The sequence below is a fragment of the Mytilus trossulus genome, chromosome 5 (assembly GCF_036588685.1).
Source record: "Mytilus trossulus isolate FHL-02 chromosome 5, PNRI_Mtr1.1.1.hap1, whole genome shotgun sequence".
In the NCBI taxonomy this organism is placed as follows: domain Eukaryota; kingdom Metazoa; phylum Mollusca; class Bivalvia; order Mytilida; family Mytilidae; genus Mytilus; species Mytilus trossulus.
Window position 1 is genome coordinate 53,120,044 of NC_086377.1, and position 10,366 is coordinate 53,130,409.

Consider the following 10,366-nt stretch of genomic DNA (forward strand, 5'->3'; position numbering starts at 1 on the left):
GATATTCTTTTTAATATGTATTGACAGTTGTATTTAAATTCAATTTGAACCAAACAAACTTTCATTATAAAATTGTAATACTTTTTTCATAAATTTTACCACTTTTTGGATAATATATTCAGATGTTCTCTTAAATTGACCATATTCTGAGGATAATTGTATATAATACAACAGCAAATCTGATATTGGTATTTTGATGATTTTTCGACATTTTACTGTTAATTTGACAATATTTTTGATAATTCTAATTGATGTTACATCAAATCGGTCATTTGACCAAGACAATTTTCTAATATGTCCCGATAATTGTATTTGATGTTACCTTAAATTGGTCATGTGACCGATATACTCTTTAATATGTATTGACAGTTGTATTTGAATTCCATTTGAACCAATCAAACTTTCATTATAAAATTGTAATACTTTTTTGGAAAATTTTACCGCTTTTTGGATAATATATTCAGATGTTACCTTAAGTTGACCATACTCTGAGAAGAATTGTATATAATACAACAGCAAATCTGATATTGGTATTTTGATGGTTTTTCGACATTTTACTGTAAATTTGACCAATTTTTTGATACATGTAATTGATGATAAACTGACTATGTTTTATTTCACAATAGCCAACATTCCACCCCAATACAGATCTAAAATTCATGTTATTCAATTACTAGCTATTGCTAAGACAAATGATGTACGTGTGGAAAAAAAAAGTTGATGTGTTATTGAATGATTTTGTGACTACTTTAAATGAAATGTCTAGCAATGGGATACATATCAGTGTAAATGGGCAAGTTGAAAACATTCGAGGGGCTCTAGTGGTAGTCACTGCAGATACATTGGCTGCTAATTGGTTAGGAAAATATAAAGAAGGTGTAGCATTTGCCTTGAAAAATTGAAGAAACTGTGTAATTCTTGGAACAAACATAAAAAACGTTTATCTTGATTATGAATGTAGTTTAAGAACTGATGAAAAACACAATGAACAATGCGAGTTTCTTGAACAATTAAAAGAAGCCCACTCAAAGGGTACTTTCAAATATTGGAACAAAATGTGGGGCATTAACGGAAAAAGTTGCTAAATGAAATTGACCAATTTTTCAATTACCTCTGGACTTGTGCAGGACCCTATGCATGTATTTTTAGAAGGTATCCTACCGAAGGAGTTATCCTCTCCCTATTTCACCTTGTTTTCACTCAAAAACTTTTCACACTGAAGTGGTTAAATGGGAAAATTAGAAGTTTTAATTACTCATATTTGCACATGAAAAATAAGCCAGAAGAAACATTTGTGAAGGGTGATGTTGAGAATTGTACTCATATTAAGCAGTCTTCTTTAGCTCTGCACACATTATGCCAGATATTACCATTGATATTGGGTCCTAAAGTTGAAATAGACAATGAACATTGGATTAACTTTTTAAGGCTTGTGCAAATAGTTCTGCTTTGCCTGAGTTCCTACTGTAATAGAGAAACTGATTCAGTGCTTAGAATCCTAATTGGTCTATATCTTCGAATTAGTCGCCGCTTGTATCCTAAAGCTTCGTTTGTCCCCAAAAAGCACTATATGCTGCATTTACCTAAACAAATGCTCAAGTATGAACCCATCAAACACCATAGCTGCATGCGCTTTGAAGCGAAACACGGATCTTTTAAAGCTAAAAAAATTCGCAACTTTAAAAATCTTCCATACTCTTTAAGTAAGCATCATCAGCTATACATTTGTATGAAACAAACGAGGACAAAGGGTGAACGTTCTTGTAATTTTTTGTATGATGCTGATGTAGTAGTTAATGGAAAAGAAATAAATTTTAGTGCAGAATATTCAAATCTTACCATTGAAATGGCCACTGTTAGCCAAAAAAATGTTCAAGATGAGTGGCCAATGTATAAAACAGAGTCTGTTACTATACATGGCTTACATTACAAAGTAGGATGCGCGGTTGTTCTGCAATATGAATCTGACACCCCTATATTTGTATTGATAAAGGATATCATTGTATATGATAAAGACAAATATTTCATTATCCAAAATACAACTGGTCCAGCGTTGTTCGACCAGCATATTTTCCACTACATCTTAGAAGCCACAAATTTAATGTCACTGAAAAGTTTTCACTCGCTTGAGTTTAAGTGGCCTTTAAGTGTCTACAACTATGAAGGAAAATTAGTGGCAATGAGTGCCAACAGTCATGTATGTGAAATTTTTTAACCTTAAACAACAAAATAAAACAATTACATTTCTTTCCTATACAGAAAGAAACTGATTGACATTACTTGCAATTATTTGGATTAGAACTATCTACAACTTAACATTTCAACAGTCTGGTCTGTGATTATATAGACTTGAACTACATGTATAATGGCTATGCCAGTATTCAGAGTGTGGGATTCCACAAGAACAGTCAAGAAAATGGTTATGGCTAGCACAGTGGCTGAGCTTAAGGACAAAGGTATAGTTTCAATGTACTATAGTATTATTGATATAAATAAGATGTGGTATGAGTGCCAATGAGACAACTCTCCATCCAAGTCACAATGTGCATGTACAGTATATAAAAAGTTAACAATTATAGGTCAAAGTACGGCCTTCAGCAAAGAGCATTAGCTCATACCGAACAGTAAGCTATAAAGGGCCCCAAAATAACCAGTGTAACACAATTCAAACAGAAAAACCAACGGTCTAATCTATTTACAAAACGAGAAACATATATGAAACATACCAACAAACGACAACCACGGAACAACAGGTTCCTGACTTAGGACAGGTTGGTTTGGTTTGGTTGTTGTATTTGTGCTTTGTCACGAGATGTGTTGTTCTCGTGTTTGTAGTTGTGTAATTCGTATGAATATTTTTTATAGAGTAAAGCCATTTCAATTAATATTTTATAGTGCATCTTTTATTGTTGTAATGTTGTACTGCTGTATCAGGTCTAGGGTGAAGGTTGGCTCCAGGTTAAACTTTTAAACACACTGCATATATTATATGCACCTGTCCTAAGTCAGGAACCTATTGTTCAGTGGTTGGCGTTTGTTGGAATGTTTCATATATGTTTCTCTTTTCTCGTTTGTAAATAGATTGTTTTTTTCTGTTTGAATTGTGTTACACTGGTTATGTTGGGGCCCTTTATAGCTTACTGTTCGGTGTGAGCTTATGCACCGTTCTTTGACCTATAACTGTTAACTTTTTATACATTGTGACTTGGATGGAGAGTTGTCTCATTGGCACTCATACCGCATCTTGTTATTTATAATTAAGAATGAAAGAGGAAAAATAATTAGTCATGTATCCAATAATACATAGTTTATGGAAAATGATGTATTTTTCATTGATCAAGCTGCGACACAAAATGATCTGGTGGTTATAGGTATATGTATTTCAATTTCTGATCAATTTTGATTGAAAGGATCCTTTTCAAAAATTAAAAACATAAATGCAATATAATGAATAAGAATGGACATATTTAGAAATAAAATCTGGATGCTGGATGGATGTTAAATCTCCAGTGGGAAATGCAAGAATTTTTCAAACCAGAACATCTTATTGTGATATAAATATGAATCCTTCTTTGTACAAGATCGCTGAAGAGGAGTTTTAACATACAAGTTCACAAGGTACTGTTATAAGTATAATGAAAGGATTGTAATGATAGATAGCAGATGTTCTTACAAGAATACATGTTAATTATAAACTATTAAATATAATATTTTGTAGACCTTCTTCACAAAAACACTTTCCCAAAAGGTTAAGACATATGCGCCATAATATGAAGACAAAAAGCCAATTGAATATACATGTATCTAATAAGACTGATTCCTCACCACTGGCCAAAAAGTTCAGAGTGCTTAAAGAGGTGCCAAGAGAAATGACGCCCAACAAAGCTAAGACAAAGGAAGAAACAACTTCACACCTAATCAAGCTGAAAGAGTAGTAAAGAAAACTGCACAGAAATAGAGACTCCACCCACATAAAAATGCTCCGGGAAACTTTAGATTACAGAGATGAATTCTTAAGGTCGCACACAAACAGCCTATTGAAGGCTTTGGTTGAAGAATTTCCGTGTTTTTCAGATATTATCTATGTAAGTTATCCAAACTATGTGGGTACCACTTCTAATAAAATTGAGAATGGAAATGGGGAATGTGTCAAAGAGACAACAACCCGAAGAGACAACAACCCGACCAAATAAAAAACAACAGCAGAAGGTCACCAACAGGTCTTCAATGTAGCGAGAAATTTCCGCACCCGGAGGCGTCCTTCAGCTGGCCCCTAAACAAATATATACTAGTTCAGTGATAATGAACGCCAAATGAAAGTCAAGGTAATTGAAAGGAGAAATAAAGTTTGTGTCATGCATATTTTTAATTTACATATGTGCAATTTCTTTGATTTGATCCTTTACAAATATTCTTTAAATTGAATATATTTACGGGAAAGGTTGCTGCTTTTAATTAATAAGTTTGTAATGTTGGTGGTCACTGTTGTACTTCAAATATAAATCTATGCAACAGAGGTATCAAATGATTACCAGCAATTGCCATTGTAAATTTTGTCACATTTATTTATCAATAATTTATCATACTCAAATATATTGAGACATATTATATATTTTTTCAATAAATTATCGATCAAATGGCAGCAAATGGATTTAAGATGCCGCTAACATATTTCCCACCGCCACATTCTGTATGTATGTGCCTGTCCCAAGTCAGGAGCCTGTTATTCAGTAGTTGTCGTTTGTCTATGACATACATGTTTGAATTTGTTCATTATGTACACAAATTAGGTCGTTATTTTTCTCGTTTAATAACATTGTCTTTTTAATGCCCTTTATAGCTTTCTATGCCGCGGTACATGCTTTGCTCATTGTTGAAGGCTATACAGTCACTACAGTTTTTAATTTCTGTGTCTCTTAACTTAGTGGGGAGAGTTGTCTCATTGGCAATCATACCACATCTTCCTTTTTATAATAAATATTTTCACAATATTTGAACTACAAATCAAATAAAAAAAATCATTCTATTAATAATTAAAGGGCCCTTCGGTACATATTAATTACAAACAAGATAATAATAATAAAAAAAATATACTACTTAATAATTCTTATTTGACAATTTAGATCTACATAATTATATTCTTTTCTCTGATTTGCACAGCAAATAATATAAACATTACAGCCTTCTGTCATCTAACTATATAATGCAGTTCATTTGGAATTATATAAGGGCAGTTAAAAAATATATGGAACTATATCTTTTTAAAATTGTCCTGCCGACTCTGAATGAAGCTATTTTTATTTATTATCCCGCATAGTGCCTCAATAGTTTTACCTGGAAAGGGAATTAACCCATATGTCTGAATTACAAACCAACAGACATTTTACACTGTAATAATAGTTATCCTCGAGTGATTTCGAGCGAGTGATTATCAATGTGAAGAGCCCTCCGGTGGATCGCTATCCTTGCCGTGGTCGGAGGGCTTGCGTGTCTCAGTGACCCCAAGAGCTATGCCAGCTGGAGCTTCGTCTCCTGGTAGGGTTACCCATGCTGGACAGGTCGAAGGGTAGAGACCAGACTAAAGTGATCCGAACATCGTGAGATGCCCGATGTTTTAAATAAAATAGGCTCTCCAACCCGTTTGCCGTGGGTTGCTACCCGTGTCGGTGGTTGACGAGATCCTTGTGGATGAGAGCTATAGCCAGACTCCTTACGGTCAGAAAATACCCGGACGGACGAGACTATAGTTCAATAAGCTGCTTTGGCTTCGAAATCATCTAAACGGGAGGTCGGATGGACCCGGTTCGATCAATCGGCTGGTCATGTCGAGCCCTTCAGTTAATCCTCAACAATAAGCTTTCTTGTAACAGTTTTCATAATATACACATGTATTTTAAATTAAGCTATTTATATTTTGGATAACTGAAGAAGGCGATGGCTCATGGGTCAATCAAGTGGTACGCTTTCTTTTTCGCTTGATGGATACGCTCTGCTTGAGTATACTATTCTTGGAACATCTGGTGCTTTCCGCAGTGGATCTTGGGTGCTGATTTTGAGGACCAGCTACATTATATTTGGAGCTCGTTTTCAGCATTAGCACTCGATCCCGGTTCGCCACGGAAACACAGCATCGCCCTTGTAGGCACTCCGAGGTGGGTGGATGGCAAGAATGGTGAATCTTTCTCCTTTCATATGGCACAACAAAACAAACCCTCTAAATCAGCTTTAATACACAAGAAAAGAAAATGTGATGATTCAGAGCCCTGTCGGGAAGATGACAGTTGGCCCAGATTTATTGTAATAAAAGGAACAGAAGAAAAACCAATTTCAAAAATATCGCCTTTTGTAATTCACAAACAAATTCAAAGCGTTGCTGGTACTGTTAAAACAGTTTCAAAAATGAGATCTGGCAATTTGTTGGTTGAATGTTCCAACAAAAGTCAATCAACAAATTTACTTACAATGTCTACAATATCAAACTTTCCTGTTTCTGCCTCTCCTCATAACAGTTTGAACAGCTGTAAGGGGATCATTCGAGACAGAAGTCAATACCTTGGTGACCTTACCGTGGAAGAAATCGGTGAGGAACTTTCAAGCCAAGGTGTAACTAATGTTATTAGATTTCAAATTAAAAAGAATGGAAATATAATCAAATTAAATACTTATCTTTTGACCTTTAGAACTCCAACTCCTCCTCCATCTATTACTTTAGGTTGCTTCGGAATCAGAGTTGACATGTTTATCCCTAACCCAATTCGATGCTTTACTTGTCAAAAGTTTGGTCATGGAAGCAAACAATGTCGTGGTAAGCAGAGATGCTTCAAGTGTTCTGACGAAGGACACGAGGGAACTAACTGTCACTCTGAATCTTCTAAATGTGTAAACTGTGGTGAATCCCATTTTTCATCGTCTAGGGACTGCCCTGTTTACCTTAAAGAAAAAAATATTATTAAAATTAAAACAGAAAGAAACATTAGTTATCCAGAAGCTAAACAGATAGCTTCTGTTTCGAATGATCTCCTTGTTTCAAACAGACCATCGTACGCCAGCAAAGTTGTCCGCTCATTCAGTCACGAGAATACACAAACTCGCATGACTTGGCCAATTGATGCGGACAATTTTAAAATGCTGCCTGTTGAAACAGAACCTACCGATAGAATATTAATTCCAAGGAAACCAATATCTTCCAAAACCAGTACTCAGTCAACTCAATCTTCCCTACAGAGCTCACTATCATCACCAAAAAAAAAATGAGAAAAAAAAATCAAATAAAAAAGAAACAGTAGAAATACACAATTGGAGCGGTGAATCTGTCTGGGATCTTCCCAATGACATAGATGATTCTTCCACCTCCAAAAGTCTTCCTTCATCTGCATCCAAGAAGGTATCTTCTTCGTCCAGTACACAGTCTACCAGAGCCCCATCTCCTCTTCGTTCTCAAGAAAAGAAGCATGTCCAAAAGAAGCCAGGAAATACATCCTCTCAGAAGTCTTCTGATTCGAGGTCGCGGGGTAGGGGTCGAGGCGGAGTAACACCAGCTGCGCGTAGTCCTGAAGATCGACGACTCTCCTCGCACAACAGATTTTCAACACTTATCATCGAAACTGAAATGGAAACTGAAAGTGTTCCGCCACCCGAAAGATCACGATCTCAGGGTGAGCGAAATAAGAATGCTGGCAAACTCGACAGCATTCGCCCTTCTTTTATTAAATAATGACAAATATAATCCAATGGAATTGCCGAGGTCTTAAAATAAATCTTCTCGAGTTAACACTTCTTGTTCAGTCTTTTTTACCTATTGCATTTTGTCTTCAAGAAACTCATCTAAAAGAAAGTGACAACGTATCTTTAAAAGGATACAACATGTATAGCACATTTTCTAAGGTAGATGAACGTGCTGCAGGCGGATCATCCATTTTTGTGAAGGACAACGTCATTCATAGCACAGTCCAACTCACAACGGATCTGCAAGCAGTTGCAATTCGTTTATCATTAGACAAAACAATTACATTGTGTTCGATATATATTCCACCTAATTCAATTATCGATAAAGCAAAACTCAAAAACCTCACTGATCAATTACCCTCACCATTTATACTTATGGGCGACTTCAATGCCCACAATCCATTATGGGGTAGCAAGACTCATAATGCCAAAGGTAAGATCATTGAGGACTTTGTCTCTCAAGAAGGATTATGCATTTTTAATGATGGATCTAATACGTATCTTCATCCTGGAAACGGGTCTTATTCTTCTATTGATATCACTATATGCGATCCCTCTCTGCTTCTGGATTATTCATGGCGTGTTCATGATGATCTATGCGGAAGTGATCATTTTCCAATAGTACTTGAACATCTTTTTAATTCTGCCCAACAGAGAGTACCACGTTGGAAACTTGACAAGGCGGACTGGTCCCTGTTTGAGAATCTCTGTCGAGCGGAACTTCAGTCAAAGATGTTTGAGACTGTGCAAGATCCAATTTTAACTTTTAATACAGTTCTAACGTCAATTGCTGACAGAACTATTCCTAAGACCTCGGCAAATCCAAAACATCCCAGTAAACCGTGGTTTGATGACGCATGTGATCAAGCCCTAGGTGACCGTAAAAAATCTGAAAGACGGTTCAATCAACAACCAACGACGGAAAACTTGAGTAATTTCCGTATTTTTCGCGCTAAGGCACGGCGGACTTGTAGGCAAGCCCGACGAACATCCTGGAAAAAATTTGTCTCGGGGATTACATCTCGCACTCCGATGACAAAAGTTTGGAATATGGTAAATAAAATAAAAGGTAAAAATTCTAAAGCCACTGTAAAACATTTGAAAGACGGCAATACTTTATTAACATCTGAAAAGGATATTGCCAACAAACTTGGTGAAACTTTTGCAAAGTCTTCTTCTTGTAACAACTACAGGGAAGACTTTAAAAAAGTTAAAAAACAAAAAGAAAAAAATAAACTAAACTTTAAATCAAAAATGGTGAAAATTATAATAAACTATTTTCTCTTGAAGAACTTAAAACATCTCTGTCAAAAGCCCATGATACAGCTTGTGGGCCTGATAATATTCACTACCAACTCTTAAAACACTTGCCAGATTCCTCGCTAGAAGCTCTGTTGCAGCTCATGAATAACATCTGGGAATCTGGTGATTTACCATCAATCTGGAAGCTTGCAACCGTCGTGCCTATTCCAAAACCAAGTAAAGATCATACGGATCCTATTAATTATCGACCAATTGCTCTTACCAGTTGTGTCTGTAAAACACTCGAACGGATGGTCAATGATCGACTTGTTTGGTTCCTGGAATCCAATGGGCTATTAGCCAATATCCAGTGTGGATTCCGACAGGGTCGCAGTACTCTTGATCATCTTGTTCGATTCGAATCATTTGTCCGTAATGGTTTTGCGAAAAATGAGCATGTGGTGTCGGTCTTTTTCGACCTTGAGAAGGCCTATGATACTGCATGGAAATATGGTATTTTAAAAGATTTATTTGATATGGGGTTGAAAGGCAATATGCCTAATTTTATTTCTAATTTTCTCTCTAACAGACAATTTAATGTTAGAGTTAATTCGACCATGTCTGATCTGTATGATCAAGAGATGGGTGTCCCTCAGGGCAGTATTTTGTCTGTAACATTATTTAGTCTTAAAATTAACAGCCTTGTTGAAGTTTTAAAAGGTAATGTTGAAGGTTCATTGTACGTTGATGATTTTTTGATATGTTACAGAGGCAAAAATATGAATAACATGGAGAGACAATTGCAGCTATGTCTTGGAAGAATTGAAAAATGGGCCTCGGAAAATGGTTTTAAATTTTCCACGTCAAAAACGGTCGGGATGCATTTTTGTAACAAAAGAAAATTGCATCTTGATCCAGAACTAACTTTGTACGGCAACCCAATTAAAATGGTTGATGAAACCAAATTTCTTGGTTTACTTTTCGATAAAAAGTTAACCTTTCTACCCCATATCAAAATGTTAAAAGCGAGATGTTTAAAAGCTTTAGATATTTTAAAAGTTGTCGGCAGCACTGACTGGGGTGCTGATCGCAACATTTTACTTAATTTATATAGATCTCTTGTTAGATCGAAACTAGATTATGGCTCTATAGTGTATGGCTCTGCAAGGAAGTCCTACATACAGATTCTCGATGCTGTGCATCACCAAGGTTTGCGTCTCTGTCTTGGCGCATTTAAAACCTCACCAGTTGAGAGTCTGTATGTAGAGGCTGATGAGCACTCACTCACTGACAGACGTTTGAAGCTTGGACTTCAATATGCTGTCAAACTAAAAGCCCATTCAGATAATACTGCCTACAGCTGTGTTTTTAATCCGATTTATGAAGATATTTTTGCAAA